Below are 14,731 nucleotides of genomic sequence, written 5' to 3' on the forward strand. Positions count from 1 at the left end.
CCATGGTGGAAGATGGTGAAGGCATAAGGCTGCGTGGTTTAAAAGCTAAGAGAAGGATGGAGGATTGAGGTGTTTTGGTTTATTTTATCTTAAGGAATCCTAAGAGAGGTGAGATCAACTCCTGGAAAGAAAGCTAGAGTAGTCTAGAGAATATTCTACTCTAAGGTGAGTCCAAACAAGAGGCGTGTGCATACAAGTGGGAAACATTTCATTACTCAAATTCAAGCTGAAAAATACAAAGGGAGAGACTTTTATTTACAAGCCAAGAAACCCTAAAGTGGTCTCCGAAAAGGAGATCCAAAATTGAATTCAAACTAGTCTTAAAATTTGAAAAATGACGCCAAAAGAGAGCATGTTTAAGGTGTGACTTGTCACCTAAGCACTCACACTCTCATTACCGTTTTGAGTACAAGGAGGCGACTTACTCTCCAAGTTTGTGTCAAATTAGGGTTTAAGAAAACCTAATTCATGCAGTCCAACCTCAGCCCAAAGTTAGGCGCATATCATTTTAGGCCTAAATTAGACTATTAGTCCTAAGCCCAAACTATGACTTAATAGAAGGCCCCAATAAATTCTATGCTACTAGGTCCATAATATAAAGCCTATAAAATATTACTACTCTAATATTTAAAAAAGAATCTGATATTAGGTCTTCACATCTTCCTTATTCCAAATGAACATCAACTTAGGCTTGCTTAGTTTAGGTGAAACCTAATATTCTTTAATCATTCTAGCCATGGTTGGGGCATTTTCTATTAAGAGGGTGGGTACTTACAAACACTTTGATGCTCAAGTTAGTCAATATAATCTAGGTAACCCGGATAAGTGAATAATATTCAAGATACCCTTTACTTGAAAAGTGAGACCCTTTATGTACCTATGACCCTAATTAATTATGTTAAATTGTTTTAGGAAGATTTAAATATGCTAGTAAATGCTAATGAATGCCCTGTCATAAAGGCGAGAAGAGTCATTACCATATTGTCTAGGTTGACATGATGTTGAGAATCCATGACCATAATGATCATCGGTCGCACATAACTACTAATGTGTTATCGACTAAGCTGAACTTAGTCTAACATAGTGCAATTGTGTTCTTGGATGAGATGATCTCGATATTGTATAATACAACTTATATTTTTGAATTATTAAATAATATTTAATATCAAGAAGCTTTTGTGTTTGTTCGCAATTGATAAACTTTACCTAAAAATAATTGACATTAAATACTTTATCCAAAAATATATTTAAATGAAATAATTTGAAAATAAAGAAATTTGATGTATTTGACTTTCTTAAAAAATTGTAAAATTTTTGTATCCTAATATATGTAACTTATCTTATTTGGTGAGTCATGATAAACTTGTAATATTATTTTTTTTTTAATTGTATGATTGTATGATGAAAAGAAAACCATATTAACACATTTATACTTCATACTATTAGGTGTAATTAGTTGTTTTTTTACAAGTATAATTGATAATTGTAATAAAAATGTTTTTATGACGACTAGTAGTTTGTTTTGGTTTTTAATGTAGGTATTCAGTATCATGATTATATTAGGTTTTTAAAATGAAAATATTATATATACTATTCTTTTCAATTTCTCTATTATAATTTTTTTTTCTATAGTATTAGAGTAGGCAAATCTTGTAATGATTTACAAGTGTTATAAATTTCTTTTCTCAGTGTTTGGAAGGTTTTTTTAACTGAAGTATGGAGAAATAAGTTTTTCTTAACATTTGAAGGATTTATCAATTCTTAGAAGAATTTGAACAAAAATTATTGACCAAAGAAACCATAGAGGAAACATACAGAATAAAAGTGTAAAAATAAAAATGTAAAATGAAAAGGAAATGGATAAGATAAGAAAGACGGAAAACATATCACCTTTGAAGAATCACACATTGTTTTATATGAGAAGCAGTTCAAGACAAGAACTTAAGAGTACCAAATTCTCAAGACACTTAATCTCACAAAATATTCAAGTAATGTTATATTTCAAGTATGTAAACCAAAGGTATGTACTGAATGTTAAACAACTAGGGTGTCTGACATGTATTGACAGAAAGTGCATGCACTAGTACAATCAGGGGAAACGACAGCGGTTATTTTTGTCTATAGGCCGCGGTTTTCGAACCGAGGCATATTCAGGCGAGGCAAAAAGTCTATACTTTTGGCCTCGGTTGAGACCCGAGGCATGAAAGCAGAGGATTTTGCCTCGGTTCAGTACTAACCGAAGCAGTAATGACTTTTATGCCTCGGTTATAGCTGAAACCGATGCAGTATGTGCCACTCTACTGCCTCGGTTATGGCTGGAACCGAGGCAGTAGACCCTTTTTTTTTTGTTCTCATCCGCAAGACTTTCTGCTTCGGGTTTGACCATAACCGAGGCCGTAAGTGGTCTTTCTACTTCGGTTGGGACCATAACCGAGGCATATATTCTTTTCTTTTTTTAAATGAGGTCTGTTTCTGCAACATTCCCAACCACAGAAACAGACCTGCATATATTTTTATAGCCAGAACAGTCCAGAATAATGTAGAAACGTATATTTTAAATGAAAATTATACTAAAACATAAATATATTGAATGGAATCATAAATCAACTTCTTAGAAGCATATAAATCAATCCAATGTAATCATAAATCAAGTTTCAATCATAAATCAATGCAATGTACAAAGTTAAACTTACAATAATGTAGAAAAGCATAAAACAACTTAGAAACATAAACTTAGAACTTACTATATCCTAATATCTACTACATACTATTATATAAATAAATTACATATTTAGCAAGTGTTTTCCTCACAAGTTGAATTGACTTCTCTGGAATTGGAACAGTCCTATTAAATTTCTGCATAAAACACAATGATTTCAATTAGTGTATATGAAATCCAAACTATAGAGAACATAAAATTCAAACCTAAATATTACCGTTTCCCATCCACTGGTGTAATGTGCACGAATGATGGTCATCATCCAAAACATAACGTAGTAACCACATTCATATGACCCCATTTGTCTATTACACTACAATATATCATCATAATTATAAAATGTTAAGTAACATCATTTGAATTGAACCAAATATAACAAAGTATGGACTAAAATACCAAACCTTAAGGGCAACCCATGCAAGCTTTTTAGCTGTAGCAGTAGATCTTCCAGATAACATCATATGTGTTGCAAGGGAACTATTAAAAAACATTCCTTTAGCATACATTTATATAACAAAAAAGTCGAAACATTGAGATTCTTACCAATCTACTACATGTCTAAGAGAGCTGGGAGGAGACTTCTGCAATGAACAAAACCAGACAACAGTGTTCTCCGGTATGAAGATCACAAGTAGCTGCCAATGACACCTGAAATTGGTAATAACTTATGAATCATATACCAAAATTAATAAATGAATGTGTTGAAGTTAACAAACTTCACTTACCCATGTATATAAGGGAGAAAATATATCTCCTTCCCCATTGCAAAGCAAGTGGTGATGTATGTCTGAATATCATCAAATTTATTTCTTTCATGAGTCATAGAGGGGTCAATGAACCCATATACATCGTTGAACCCCTTCTTGTAACTAACATCAAACATATACCTAAAATGAAGAAATAATATGATATAAGTAAGTTGATAAAATAGAATTGTATAAAAAAGTTTTCATAAACTTACATCATCCACAGCTGAATGAGTGTAATATTAATTTCTTCTCTACCCGACGCAAGCTCCCTAACATCTTGATGATGCAAGTACAATGGGATCTGAGCTTCTCTTCCAAATGTAGTAGAATTCCAGTGTACATTCATCGGCACATCTGAAATGATTTTAGCAAGCTCGTCTAACGCACCAAGAGGGTCATCCTCAGATAAATAAGTCTTCTTCGGTGGAGGACTTCCCTTTTTACCTATCTGCTGTTAAATGCAAAAATGGTTATGTTATAACGTCAATTAGAAGTAAATATTAAAATTGAGAAGTATATAGTACGAGTGTTTACCGGGGGATTAGATACATCACCAACCAAATGTCTAGGCCAGGCGACAAAGGACTTAAATGCTTCTTCCACAGTGAAGAACTCATCTGTAGGCACAGGAAGAACGACATCCGCTATGACAACTTCATCCACCGTGACCTTGAACTCATCTTCTGAAAGTTGTACACCATGCACTACAGTGGCTGTCTCATAAACTGTACCACGAGCCACTAGCATGGTCCCAATATCAGAAAGAATATATAACTGTTAAACTCACTTTTAGTCGCATCAAAGCCAACAAACTCGGTTTCCCCACTAATGTAGTAGAGGGATAACCAAGGATCAATCCAAGGACTCAACTATGATTAAGCTTCAGAGTGTAAAGTTAATTCTTGTAATTATTTACTACTTAACTATAAAAACAAGGTGGGGAAAAGGAATTAAAACAAAGAAATTTAAAAAGAAAACAGTAAAGAAACGAAATCTGTTTTAAAAAGAAAAGAAGAAAAATAAAATGCAAAAAACTGAAACCTAAGCTAAAGTATAAAATGAATGCATAACAAAACAGAATCTAAACTAAAATGAGAACTGAATGCAATCAAAACTAACCTATGAATGCTAATAGTTAACAGTACAAGGAAACCAAAACTAAAACTGAACAAGATACTAAGATGCCTAAAAGAAGTAGTATATACATGTATTAGAACCAAAAGAGTGGACATCCAACATCTAATCTACTGAACCTAATCTATATTCACAGGAAGACAAAAATCAAAGTAAGAAGTATTGGCTAAAACAGAAATCAACTAGCAATTAAACCAAATCAGCAACACAGATCACTCTATCCTAATCTATACATCACCAGAAATCAATCAAGAACAGAATTTAGAATTGAAACAAAGCAAAAACAGTACCTAAATTTTAACTAATCAAAAGCAATATAACAATCTCAAAAACAGAATTGAAGTCATAGGACAAAATTTAAATCTGATATACAAAAAGAAATTCGGATGAATCTTTATACATTGGACTCTTCTCTGTCTCGAGAAGACATCTCGATAAAGAATGCTCACTACGGAGTCATTTAATTCCAAAGAGGAATCGCAAAGATGCAGAGAATCGGAGTCCAATTCAATTTCTCAAACATAACAAGCACCGAAATCAAAACAGTGAACAACATCAAAACACAAACAAGAACTGAGAAAGAATCACTAAATTGCACTTTATTAATCATGAGAAAGAAAATTACACACTACCGGATTCAACAATGCACTCACGGTCTGTCACTCTCGCAAGCTTATCGGCGAAATCCAGCAACCAAGAACTCTAATCCTACGAAAGCATAAAAGCCCTAAACTATAGAACGGAGAACTGTAAACTGAAAAGGTCTAAAAGTGTATGAAGAAGTGTTCTCTATTTTACATGAGAGAACCCTTTTTATAGGGTGGAAAACGGAAAAAAGAGAAAAAATTGGGAGAGGGGAACCTTGCTTGACACGCTGTAATCTTGGCCCTCCATGTGGCAGTGCCGGTCAGCTCCGGTCATCTTCTCCGGGCAAGACCGCACCAGTGGAGCTCTCCTCTTCTTCCTCTCGCCTCACTCTCTCTTGGCTCGTGTGTGCTACTGCCTCCAAATGAAGTGATGGAGTGAAGACCCCCAAAGGAACAGAACACCAAAATGATGACGTTCCACTAAAGGGCAAAGCCCACTGCAGCAGCGCCAATCCACTCAGCCCAATTCTCCAAGCCTGCACCGTCAAACCAAACGCAGCGTTTACGAATGGCCTAATAATCCAAATGTGGCAGCAGCATTGTCAGCCCAAGGCTTGCTTCTCAGCGGCCCAATTGTTGCTCCCTGCTGTCCAATAGATTCAGCCACAAAACAGCCCAAAGAGGGATCAAGGCCCAGTGTTTTTGCTGGCTGTTCAAGCCCAAACCAGATCCAATCTAAAAAAAATGAATAAAAGAGTTAGAATGCAAATAAGAAGAAATATTATGAGATTAAAAACTAATTAAAACCAAACATTTTTTTATTAAAAGAATTTCAGAAAAATACTAATTTCCTAATTATTAACAAAGATTAAAAATTACATCTAAAAACCTATTTTTAACTAAAATTTTATAAAACTAAAGAATTAAGAGAAAAACATAAAACTAGCCTAATTCTAAGAAATTAAAAACTAAAGAAATCTAAGAAATGATTTTTAACAAAGAAAAATATGTAAATCTAGAGTGTTATCAATAACTGACATGGACGAGTTTCATCCATGTCATCCCCTGGGGCACCGAAAGCTGAACAACTTCCTTTACCGCTTCTACCTGTCAAATTAAATGTTAGGTTATGCAAAAAGTAAATTAGTTACCAAAAATAAATAAGTTTACCTGTAGGGGGCACAACATGTTCCGCTACAGGAGATGGCGGAGGACGATTGCCATAATCCTCATAATGCTGCTGGAACTGGCGCGCAACCATTTCAGCAACTTCATCATACAACTGTGCCCGAACCTTCTTTGTGATCTCCTGCGTCATCTCTTTTCTTATTTCCTCCTTCATCTTTTCGTATGAATATGGACGCGAGGAAGACCCAAAAAACTGTCGTATGCCTATGCCAGTCCTAGCACCACGCACCCGTCCTGGGTGCTCAGGTCGTCCAATAGCTGTGGCAAGAATATCTTGACGACCTTCTTGTGTGAATTGACCTTGGGAGCTCTGCTCAACCATGGAGTCCTGTCACATAACAAAAGTTCAAAATCATTAGAAAAATCTATGTAATATATATAACAAAATTAATGTAAAAATATAAGAAATGACATCTTACAATTCTTTCAGATATTTCTCTGGCAGACTCGGAAGTGTAGGAGCCCGATGGTCTTATACGGGCTAACTTCCACTTCTCGTGCCGAGATGGTGGTGAAGGAGGAGGAGGAGGGTCACCACCCTCAGAAAGTGGAAGTCTGCTATCTGACTTCTGCTTCATTATTTTTTCTTCAAGCTTCCTATATCCACCACGAGACAATAGGTGTGGATTTTTATTCTGAGCGCTTATTCCCTGTGCTTTTGACCTTTTTTCCTGTGACAATATGAAACAATTGTCATAGTAGAGAATTATGAATGATGAATTGAATGATTTTACTGTGCTTACCTGCCACGCCTCGGATGAACGAAGCTCTACAAACTGACGCCATGTTGCTTCGTCAATTGCTGAATATTTGGAACATGGATTTTCATTACTTTTTGGTCCAAATATATATCTAGACGTCAATTTTGTCTTAAACCCTCGAAATCTTTCTGCAATTGCAGATAAACACTTATTCCTTAAGCTCTCAACGTTTGGCATAACAAATGTTATCTGCAACAAAGAAAGTAATAACCTTATATCAATACAGATTTATCAATATAATGAATATAGAAGATGGAGCAATATTGCTTAACTTACCAATAGATCTTGCCAGATGAGATTCCGATCAGCCTCAGAAACATTGTCAAAGGATGGAGTAAGTATAGAGATACGATCACGTGCCAATACTCCAAGGTAAGACCTAAATACATCTGCATTTGGGCCAGATGCAACTCCAGTGACCACGTCAATAATGATAGGTGTCCTCTCACCTGCATTTCTTCTAAGTATAAGCTGTCGTAACCTCGTTGCTCCTCTCGTCCGTCTAGAAGTGGTGGGGACTTCATCGCCTGACGAATGAGGTGACTCAGCCATGTATCTGTCACAATAAATAAGATGAAATATAAATAAAGCACTTATAAAATAACATATATTATTTAACAAAAGCCATAAATATTTACACAAACATGAAATTCATACATAATCATATGGATTGGTCATATATATATTCCCTCATTGTGATCTTCTCGTATTGCTTGTATATCATCAATTAGAGGGTCGTCATCCAAATTTATTGTCGTTTTAAATGGATGGTTGTCAGCGATATGAAGATTACTTAGATTTTCTTCTTTATCTTCAATTTGCCTTTTTCCTTGGAGAGCAACATACCAATGGTCAGACGCAGGATCTTTGACATAAAAAACCTGACTTGCTTGATATGCCATGATGAACGGTTCGTCTCTATAACCAACCTTTCGAAAATCAACAAGTGTCATACCAGATTCATCTATTTTGACACCACTTTTATTGTCTACCCACTTACATTTGAAAAGTGCAATGGAAAACTTAGTGTAATCAACTTCAAATATCTCTTCAATTCTACCATAGTATCTCATGGATCCAATTATAGGATTTTGATCTTTGGATGTGGAAAACTATAGCGACTCAGCTTCTAGACTGACGCCACTATTTTGTACTGTGCTTTTATCATCCAAAGTCTTTGTATAGAATGTGCAATTATTAATTTCGTAGCCTGTACAACATACAACATCAAACTTCAAGCCATTTGCTAACCACAACAAAGTCTCAGAGGACCGTGATTCTTTCGAAACTTCAGATTTGAACCAGGACAAGAATGTTCTGTTATGCTCCATCAACTGCCATTTCTCTGATTGTCGTGGATAGTTGTCCCTTACAACGGCTTTGTGTGCTTCCAAAAATGGGATCACTTCATCTGTGTTGTTTAATATGTACATATGTGCTTGCATCAATTTTTCACGACTTTTTGTCACCACATTCACACCTCGGATGCTTTTACTTGTAGAATATCTACTCAACCATGATGTCCGAGGGACTCCTATCGGATTTGCTTTAGTCATATACTCAGAGCAAAACTCAATACTTTCTTCAATAATATCTTTCAATCATTGAACCTTTTGGACGATATTGATTTTTGACGTACCCTTTCAAAATCTTCATATAACGCTCAATAGGGTACATCCATCTTAAGTATACTGGTCCACACAACTTTATTTCTCTGACCAAATGAACAAGTAAATGCACCATGATGTCAAAAAAGGATGGAGGGAAAAACATTTCTAGTTGGCACAAGATGATGATAATTTCGCTTTGAAGTTCATCTAACTTTGTAGGATCGATGACTTTACTACAAATTGATGAGAAAAATGAGCACAATCGAGTTATGGTCAGCCTAACTTTTTTGGGCAAAATTCCACGAATTGCCACTGGTAACAACTGTTGCATTAAGACGTGGCAATCGTGAGACTTCAGTCCAACAAGCTTTAAGTCCTGCATTGACACTAAGCTCTTGAAATTTGAAGAGTATCCTTGTGGTACCTTGATACTCTTTAAACAAAGACAAAAACTTATCTTCTCTTGTTTGGACATTGTGTAACATGCAAGGGGCAAATAAGTACGTTTACCAATCTCTCTTGGTGCCAACTCTTCTCGGATCTTCATGTCAACCAAATCCAAACGCGCATTCACTCCATCTTGTGTTTTTCCCTGGATGTTTAGTAGTGTACCAATCAAGCTATCACAGACATTTTTCTCAACATGCATGACATCTATGCAATGTCTAACATCTAACTTTGACCAATATGGAAGATCGAAGAATATTGATTTCTTCTTCCAAGTGGTCGTTACAGAAGACTTCTTCGACGTTTTCCCAAATATATGATGTACTCTATTAACTTTCTCAGCAACTTCAAGTCCAGTAAGTGGACTGGGTGCATTGTCTTTCTCTTGTTCTCCATTGAATGCTTTCTTTAACCTTCGATACGGATGATTAGATTGTAAAAATCGTCGATGACGCATATACACTGTCTTCCTTCCGTGTTTTAATTGTTGAGCTGCAGTGTTTTCTTCACATATAGGACATGCTTTATGACCCTTCACATTGTACCCCGACAAATTACCGTAAGCTGGGAAGTCATTAATGGTGCAAAATAACATGGCATGCATCATGAAAGTTTCTGAAGCAAAGGCATCAAATATTTCAACCCCATCAACCCACAACAACTTCAAGTCTTCAACTAGTGGCCTTAGATAAACATCGATGTCATTTCCAGGCTGCTTTGGACCAGATATCAACATTGACAACATCATGTACTTTCTTTTCATGCACAATCCATGAGATAAGTTGTAAATTATCAGTATAACGGGCCAACAACTATGATTGGTACTTAAATTACCAAATGGATTCATTCCATCAGTAGCTAAGCCAAACCTAAGATTTCTACATTCTTCACTAAATTGGGGGAATTCTTGATCAATAATTTTCCATTGCTTTGAATCAGCTGGATGACGAAGCAGCCCATCAGTTGTTCTCTCATCTGCATGCCATCTTAGGTTTTTAGCGTCTTTGGGATTCGCGAACAAACGCTTAAGTCTGGCAACTAGTGGAAAGTACCAAACTACTTTCAAAGAAGAACCATTCTTTTCTGTGTGACCACCATCTTCACCGTTGTTTTTTGACTTGTATCGTGATAACCCACACTTTGGACACTTTATCAAAACTTCATTCTCATTCCTATATAATATGCAATCATTCGGACATGCATGTATCCGTTTATATTCCATACCCATCGGACAAATAATTTTTTTTGCATCATAATTACGATTGGGTAACGTATTTCCATATGGCAGCATTTCATTCAACAACGACAACAATTCTGTAAAACTCTTATCACTCCATCCATTGCTCGCCTTTAAATTCATGAGCCTTAACACCGCTGACAACCGTGTGAACTTAGTTGAACCCGCATACAAAGGAGTCTCCGCATCAGTGGACATCGTTTCATACACATGCGCTTGGGCAAAAGCTTCTACACCAACATCGCGGATCATGTCCTCTAAGTTGTCTTCTTCTGCTTGATCTTCCATATCCATTGTGGAATCATAAACATTTTCAGTTGGAGAGACAGTTGGAAAGTCTGTTAATTCGCCATGCCATATCCATGTTGTATAACTTCGTATGAAACCATCACAGATAAGATGTTCCCTAATATCACTTGCGTTCAACTTCCTCCCATTCAAACAGTTCACACAGGGACATCTGAACTTCACTTCATTATCACCACTTGTACTCGCATTACGTTGCGCAAACTCTATAAATTCTTCTACCCCTCTCTCGTACTCAGTGCTGATGCGTGGTAAATTAATCCACCCTCTATCTGTACGCATGTTTACTGAAATTGTTTACACAATTTCAATAATCTTGAATTATCACTTTGATCGTGTTTGTATTCAAGGTGTGACCCTATCCCATTCAAGAAGATTCACTTTTTTTAGTTTATTAAACATATCAATTTTAAACAACATATCTCATATTTCACGAAATTTTGCCAGCATTTCGCATTGGTCTTCAGGTTACACGAAATGAAAGTGATTATAAATCACAATCAAATATGTACCCGAAGATCAATACAAAACACACCGACAAATTTTCGTGAAATTTAAGAAATGTATATTAAAATTGATATGTTATAATAAACTATGAAAAAATTATTACTCTTCTTAAACTGTCCAACCGGACAATTCAAGATTCAATACTGTAAATTATTATTACCATCTTCTCTATTTTCATTTGTAAAAAGTACGTTTGTTAAAAAAATATGGAGATAGTAAATAATTTTTGTACTGAATCTTAAACGGGAAACTAAGGCTAATTCACAACAACAATATATATTCAAGCAAACAAATAATTACATACGCAACATGTAATATATTCAACCAAACAATATATTCAACCAAGAGTAAATAATGTCATTTCAATTAACTTTAGGGTTTAGATACTTGAGTTTATTTCACTTGTTTACAACATGTTTCTCAAACCTTATTTGAATATTGTTTAAATTAACGTATCTCCCTTCCTTCCATCTAAAACCCAACAAGTCTTTGTTTTTTAAATTTCTTTCTTGTTATTTATTCTAAACTAAACTTACCAAACCTTAACTCTCTTTTTTGTCTACTTTTCATAATTTTTATCTACACCAAATGCGTTCAATTGGTCTCAAAATCTATCAATCTTGTTATTTTTTATGTTTTATATTTTGTTAACTACCTTGAGTTACACTCTTTGAATCAATTCCTTGAAAAATAAATAAGTGTTAGACTTAGAACCAATTAATCATCCCAAATTTCCAGCCTTCAAAGTTTGTTGAAACTCAACTTTTATTTATCTAAACTAAACAATCTACAATTCAACGTGCCAATCACTACACTATACATTTCTAAATTAACTTGGAATAGTGTGTGACACACTACTTATCCTAACAATCCAACTCCCAAACAGTCAATACACTGCCAACAACAAACGGCAAATACATACAACCAATACATACACTACCAACAAAATTAAAAAAATCAAAACAACTAATACATACAATTTGATTCTCCTCCAGAAACAACAATTATTATCAGCAAGAAACAACAATTATTATCAGCAAAATCACAATGAACTAACCTCAATGCAGACCGAAAGAATGAAACAGCGCTGGAGGCAGTACCGTTGGAGGCAGTACCGGCGGAGGCAGCAGTGGCGGAGGAAGCACCGGCAGGCGAGACCACTGGCAGCAACAGTGGCGGAGACCGGCGACGCACCAATGGCAGAAGCAATGGCGGAGACCGGCAAGGCACCAATGACAGCAGCAGTGGCGGAGACCGACGAGGCACCAATGGCAGCAGTAGTGGCGAAGACCGGCAAGGCACTAATGGCAGCAGCAGTGGCGGAAACCGGCGAGGCACCAATGGCGAGACGGCGAAGGGAGGACGCAGGCGAGAGAACTGGAAGCGGTGGCGCGGCGACAGAAAACACAAATGAATACGAGGAAGAAGAAGCTGTCTGTTTCAGTTTATGAATTAGAGCTACTACCTCGGTTACTTAAACACGCGAGGTAATAACCAAATACCGCACCGGTTGCCTACCAAACCGAAGCAGTAGGTAGGCGTTCTGACTTTTCAGTTAGCAGCAGTTACCAGTAGTGAGGCGTTTAGGCTTCGGTTACCTAATAAACCGATGTCGTAGCTATGACCAACGACCTCGGTTCAGGAATAAACCGATGCCCTAGGTGTGGCGTGGCAATCAAGGAGCAGGCGTGACAATCAAGGAGCAGGCGTAGCAGCAGTTGACAGGTATAGCACTGGTTTCGGCCTCGGTTCCCCTGAAGCCTAATGCAATAGGTCCTCGTTTAGGCACCGGTTGCCTACCAAACCGAGGCAGTAGGTAGGCGTTCTGACTTTTCAGTTACCAGCAGTTACCAGTAGTGAGGGGTTTAGGCTTCGGTTACTTAATAAACCGAGGCAGTAGGTAGGCGTTTTGACTTTTCAAATGTCTTTTCAGACAGAAATGTCAGGGCGCTAGGGCGCTGTGTAGCAGGTGCAAGGAGCAGAGTTTTAGGCCTCGGTTGCGTGGCAGAACCGAGGCAATAGAGGCTTCTCAAAAGTCAAATGTCTTATCAGACAGAAATGCCAGGGCTGTGCAGAGGTATATGCTTCGGCTCTTGTCTTAACCGAAGCAGTATGTGGATTCCGCTGTGGGCTCTGGTGCAACTGAGGTATACATGGCGCGTTTAAATCGGAAGGCGAGGGCGAGGGGTGGGAGGCGAGAGTGAGGGGCGGGAGGCGAGAGCGAGGGGAGGGAGGCGAGAGCCAGGGGAGGCGAGAGCGAGGGTAGGGGAGGCGAGAGCCAGGGGAGGGAGGGAGGGAGAGCGAACGGAGGCGAGAGCGAGGAGGGAGCTAGGTTTTCCTTCAACTTGGGGAAAATTTTGGGGAAATAAGAGAGGCTTATTTGCCTCGGGTCCTTATTGTGCGTGTGGCAGGAGAGGCTTATGCCTCGGTCCTTATTGTTCGTGAACGTACGCTTCGGTCTTGAACGAACCCGATGCCCAAACCGCGTACGTCTTGAACGAAACCGAGGCCAAACCGCGTACGTCAGAGGTTGGCAGAGCTTTACGCTTCGGTTTTGAGGAGAACCGAGTTAGTAGAGTGGCAGGTGGTGGCAGGTCTGGAGCAGCCTATATGCCTCGGTCAGCGCAGAACCGAGTTTGTAACTCTCTTTAGGCACCGGTTTCGTGTAAACCGAGTTAGTAAATGTAGTTAGAGGTTGGAAAGTCACATCAGCTGGTAGGTTTATGCTTCGGTTGGGTGTTGGACCGAGGTAGTATCGTGCTTTAGGCATCGGTTTTAAAGCAACCGAGGCATATAGGTTAGTTTTATTTATGGTTCTGCCACCGCGCTTGTATACGCTTCGGGTTTGCTTAAACCGAAGCGTATATAGCGCTTTTAAATCCGTTTTTTTTACTAGTGATGAATGAGATGAAGATGCAAACCATTTTTTATTATGGAATCATGAGATGGTTGGGTGCATAACTTAACTCTAACTAATTGGAGTTAGTTTGTAACTTAATTTGTGTTTGGCAGTTTGCTCAAAATACATGCAATTAGCTAGATGAATTTGTTGATAGTCTCAACTAATATTTTGATATATCATTTTTTTGTCCTAACCATTTACTTAGATAAAATTATTAGTTCATTAAAGTTTGATGTTATCTGTTATGATAAAAACAATTAGGTTATCTTGTCAAAAAAATTTCTAGATTATTAATTAGAGGTGAACAAATAATACGAGGTTTAAGAATTAATTAACGGCATAATTTCAACAAATTATAACTTGTTAGTAATTTATTGATATTTAAAATTATTAAATCAATCCATTATTTATAATTTTAAAATATTTAAATTTTAAAAAGTATTTATACAAATTTGAAATTATTAATGTATCGTATGACCGACCAGTCATCTCTTAACTGGACGGTCAACGCTCCTAGATGAACACTTGATTAAAGGGTCAACATTTTCATTATCGCTTGTTCTCTACAAACTAAATGGTTACCC

This window comes from Vigna angularis, chromosome 1 (assembly GCF_016808095.1).
Source record: "Vigna angularis cultivar LongXiaoDou No.4 chromosome 1, ASM1680809v1, whole genome shotgun sequence".
Taxonomy (NCBI): domain Eukaryota; kingdom Viridiplantae; phylum Streptophyta; class Magnoliopsida; order Fabales; family Fabaceae; genus Vigna; species Vigna angularis.